Consider the following 5,664-nt stretch of genomic DNA (forward strand, 5'->3'; position numbering starts at 1 on the left):
CAGTGTTATGCACAATTAGTTGTAATGGTAGAACATTCTTATATTACCTACACTGAGTAAGCTGAAGCAGAAGGATTGCCATGAGATTGAGCCCATTCACATTGAATTATATAGAGAGCACTATGTCAGCCAGGGATATAACAATACCAAAGCACCTGGCTCAAAAAGACCTAACAATTTTATATACTGAAATTAGCTTCCAAAACTTTTGCAAGATCTTGCTGCGTGACAAATTTGTTTATATTACCTACACTGAGTAAGCTGAAGCAGAAGGATTGCCATGAGATTGAGCCCATTCACATTGAATTATATAGAGAGCACTATGTCAGCCAGGGATATAACAATACCAAAGCACCTGGCTCAAAAAGACCTAACAATTTTATATACTGAAATTAGCTTCCAAAACTTTTGCAAGATCTTGCTGCGTGACAAATTTGTTTGCAAAAAAGAATGATAAAATAATTATCTTTTCTGGAATAATGGTTGAACTTAATTGCTAACAACTCTTTAAGGTTATTTTGGTTTCCTAAAAATAGCATTGCTTACGTACATATACATGCATTTCACATGTGTCAAATCCACTTTTGCATACTTTATATTGTAGGTGTAATGAAGAGGAGGTATAAACAACCTCAAAGCAATATTAAACTTGAATGGTCTGCTAGTCCATGAGTAATAAAGTGCTATACAGCAGGTTTAGAACACTTGAGTCTTTGAAACTGTGTCAGTTGTAAGAACTTCCAAGTACAGTATATTATCAGACTGCATTAGTCAGCCTTTAATTACTGTGACAAAAGGCCTGAAAGAACCAATGTAAAGGAAGTTGAGTTTATTTTGACTCAGTGAAAAACAGATAAGGATGCTCACGGTGACAGGAGCAAGCAGAGTTACTTGCTGACATCTTGGCAAATCAAGAAGCAGAAAGCTCAGGCAAAAAAAATTGGCAGTCTGAACTCTTATGACCTGTCTCTAGTGGCCTGTACCTACTACCTGTATCTTGTTCCCAATGGTGTCACAACTTTCTGCTACTACCAACTAAGGACAAAATTTACAGAAAATGAATTTGTTGTTTCTCAGAACCTGTCAGCAGGGCCTTCTTCAATATTCCGTTTGGCTTCCATCACTCTTTCTTGAACCACGGTGCAGAAACTTCCATTAACTCCTTACTCTTGCATTCTGCATGTATGAAAAACCATCATAATGTGGACAACATCAAGTTCTGCCATCTTGGGATGTATCTGAACCGCCTTTATCTCCAGTTCCACAGTGCCTCTACTTGCCTACATGCCTGAATGTGGGAAAACATTTTCCAGGCAGGCTTGCTAGAGCAAAGTGCCTCCATACCCACACTGTCTGTTCAAGTACCTATTTTTCTGGTACCCTCATTTAATTGAAAGATTTTTTTGTAATAAGGTTGTTTTTTTTTAATCATTTTTAAGACCTGGAGGCTTTGACGGTAGCACATACTTTCCATTGTTCTAAGCAGGCCACATCTTTAAGTTATGCCACAGTTTTCATACAATGTGCTGTCTGTCTTTGTGTATTTATATATATTTGTGGGTCTCCGTGTGTGTCTGTTTGTCTGTGTGTATTAGTGTCTATTATCAGTGTGGCTGTATCTGTGTGTTTGCCATCCATGAAATGTCCACGCAGAGAGGTATACGTTTTTGCTCTGACTTGAGGGGCCATCTATATCAGTACTTCTTTTTCACTGTCTATAAGTGCTAGCATAGTATTGATCACCAATATGTCTCCTTCATAGGTAAAGTGAGTTGGACATTATGCACAGTTCCACACAATTTAATACAAAATCCACTCCTGTATTTCACTTATGTTGACACAGAGATACAACTGGTAGGACAAGAAAAGTTATAGTGATAATTTCATATTATTTCTATTTCTATAAAGTTTTTAAGTAAATTAATAAAAATGGCTATTGGAGACAGTATTAAAAACAGATGGTTTTTACTGGACAAGCAATTACTTAGCACATAGGCTTCAATAATTTTCTAAAATTTCTGAATAGAAAATTATCTAAGTTTTATTTTAAAGTTAACTTTTCCACATACTAGTTTGTGGTTATAGATACTAACTTATTTCCATACCACAGAGGTGAATGCATCAGTCTTTATGCTCACTACCAGGAACTGACCTCAACATCAGAGCAGGTCTGATGTACTTTGTTAAAATATGACTGATTATATTGACCTTCAAAGAGACTACTGTCATATTCTGCAGAATGGTCTAGGTTACCACCAGATATATTTGTGTTCTGGATTTATTGGATTGAGATCCAAACATTGTAATTTATTCTTCTGTTAGATACATTACTAATTTGGTATTTTAATAAACATTTAATTGCTGATAACCATGAAAAATACAAAATTTATTTTGACCACATCTTTATAAATTAGTAAGTCTTATTTTCTCTCTAATTTTGAGACCAGGAAGGCAAGAAGTCAGACATAATGGATCCAAGGAAGTGCAGGTCTAGTGATGCAGCTGTGTCTCCTGATGGTCAGAAATTTCCTTTATTTATAGTTATCTTGAACTGTGCTTGGATTGTCCCCATTATATTCAAAACCAAGCAACCCGTAACTTTTTCAGTTGCTGGGTATCTTCATTATCAAAGAACCTGTCCTAGTTTGTTTCTCCATTGCTGTGACAAAACACTCTGACCATTACCAACGTGGGAAGGAAAGGTTTTATTAGGTTATATTTCCTGGGTCACAGTTCATCAGGGAACCCAAGGCAGGAATTCAGGGCAGGAACCTGGAGGCAGGAGCTAGAGTATAAGCCATGGAGGAATGCCGCTCACTGACTTGCTCCCCTGGCCCCTGCTTAGCCTGCTTTCTTATGCAACACAGACCCACGTGCCCAGGGATGGCAAAACCAACAACAAATAAGAAAATGCCCCACAGACATGGCTACAGGCCAGTCCAATGGAGACAATTCCCCAATTGAAGCTTCCTCAACCCAGGTGTGTCAAGTGGACACTAAAGCTATCCAGCACAGTTTTAAAGCTTAAAAAAAAATGGAATGAATGGCTTTCCTGTAGCTATGCAACCATCTCCAGAAACCTCTCAGTCTACTGTCCCATGAGTTTTAACTCTATCACCCATATAGAGACAAACATGAATGCTGTATTACTGTTACTTCAATGGTTGAGGTGACATAGTAGAGGTTCTAGTTGTGATCTCATTCAGAAGTGAGCATTATGGAATATTAATGAAACCATGGGTCATGACTAGCTATGTGAATAGAACACACAACTGAAAAAGTTACAGGTTGCTTGGTTTTGAATATAATGGGGACAATCCAAGCACAGTTCAAGATAACTATAAATAAAGGAAATTTCTGACCATCAGGAGACACAGCTGCATCACTAGACCTGCACTTCCTTGGATCCATTATGTCTGACTTCTTGCCTTCCTGGTCTCAAAATTAGAGAGAAAATAAGACTTACTAATTTATAAAGATGTGGTCAAAATAAATTTTGTATTTTTCATGGTTATCAGCAATTAAATGTTTATTAAAATACCAAATTAGTAATGTATCTAACAGAAGAATAAATTACAATGTTTGGATCTCAATCCAATAAATCCAGAACACAAATATATCTGGTGGTAACCTAGACCATTCTGCAGAATATGACAGTAGTCTCTTTGAAGGTCAATATAATCAGTCATATTTTAACCATGAAACATTTATAATACATCAAATGTTCTTTGATGATAAAATATGACTGAAATTAGATAAACATTGTCTATTCATGGGTGAGTGTTCATATAAAAATTCAAATACAGAAAGAAAAACTCTGTTAAAGTCTGTAAATTGAAATTCCAATACAATAGCTTTATCACTGTAGAATTTGTCCATTTCCCCATGTATTAAATATATTGCTTTGTATATTCCCAGCACAACAAAGTCTTAGGATTTGATTTGTCAGTCAACAGAAGATGCTGAGAGTCATCATTTCTTCCTAGCATTCGCACCCTCAGGAGCACACACTAGTCCTACATGGTCCAGACAGGTGAGAAGACAACTCTCTTCACTTTTAAACATTTTTTCTCTTAAGATTTCGGTGGTAACACATTTCATAAAAATTTTCTTGGAAATTTGCTAATTAAAAAAATATGAATCCTGTATTAAACTTCACCCATTTGGGCTCAGAGACCATTGCAGAAGATGGGGTGGAAAGATTGTAAGAGCAAGGGAGGAGGTGCATGACCATATGGAAATAGAGTCCTACGGCCTTCTGGAATCCTGTTCATATGAACCTACAGCAATAGTTCATACAAATCCATGCAAACTGAAGCAGGAAAAAACACAGCACAGAACTGGGGAAATGGACAGCAGAACCCAATCTTAGCTGAGGAATTATTAGCAACTGATAACTGCTGGGTGTGGAAGCATTGATCTTCCTAAAGAGAAGGATTCTAGATATGCTGGCTAGACCTCAGTAGATGAACTTGCCCTGACAAATGTCTGGGAACACTAACTTGACACAATGGGCCTTAACACAAATGACAGAATGCATGAATTCCAGTGGAGGGGGGTGTATGGGAGGGTTCCAATGGGGAAGGGGGTATAAAGATGATTAAGACTGATTTAGATGTTATGTATAAAGCACATAAAAATTCAATAAAAAATGAAAACAAGTAAAATATTTCTTTTTAAAAAGGAAAAAGTAATGAATGAACAGGGCTTAGAGTGAGAAATGATTTGGTGGCTCATGTCTCAAATCTGAGATGATTCCTTTTTTTCTGTTCCTCTCTACTCTGCTCCTACAAGGCAGTGCTCAACTGCCTTGGCAAATCCTTCTGGCTTATCTCTTACTTTAGAGTTGGTCTCAATTTTGTGAAACATATCAGCCAGTTTATATAATTTTTATATTTATCATCCTGAAGTGAAACTTAACTGTTATTGGCACAATCCATGTTTTAAAAGTTGAATGAAAAAGTTAGAAATTTTATAACAAAATAAAAATTAGTTACTAAGAACAATGATGGTATTGTCTCATTTCAGCATCTCCAACAAATCAGTGTCCAGGTATGTCCAACTCCCACTGTAGTACTGATCTCTGGAATCAAAAAGGAAGACCAACTCTTATAATCACTGCCCCAAAGAGACAACACTAATTGACTCATGGAATGTAGAAATGTTTCCTGCTATTTCATTATTTGGAAAGTTAAATGCATACATCAATCACGAACATAAGAAAAACTATGTTCCTTGTTCTCAATTCTAAATATTATGTGTCCCCATTCATGCATATGTTTACACATTTATATTGTTTTATTGTAACCTTAACTTCAAAACGATTTCTATACTGATAAAATTTAAAGTCACATAATTTCTAGAAATCTCTGACCCTCTAAGACAAAAAAAAATATGTTAGCGTCAAGCTAGAATAAAGAAGGAAATGGAACTAACATTTAAAAAATTATTTTTCTCACTGTTGTGACAAAATCATTCACAAAGACAGCCCATGTAGAGCTTTATTTTGGCTCATGGTTCTGAGGGACTACAGTCCATTATGAAGCAAAGGGCATGGAAGCAGAAGTTTGAAATGTCTGGTTACATTGGTATATAATCACGAAGAAGAGAAAGAAGGATGCTGGAACTCTACTTGGTTTATCCTTCTGTTTATGTCATATATAT

The sequence above is a fragment of the Nannospalax galili genome, unplaced genomic scaffold (genome assembly GCF_000622305.1).
Source record: "Nannospalax galili isolate Female #2095 unplaced genomic scaffold, S.galili_v1.0 scaffold292, whole genome shotgun sequence".
NCBI lineage: Eukaryota > Metazoa > Chordata > Mammalia > Rodentia > Spalacidae > Nannospalax > Nannospalax galili.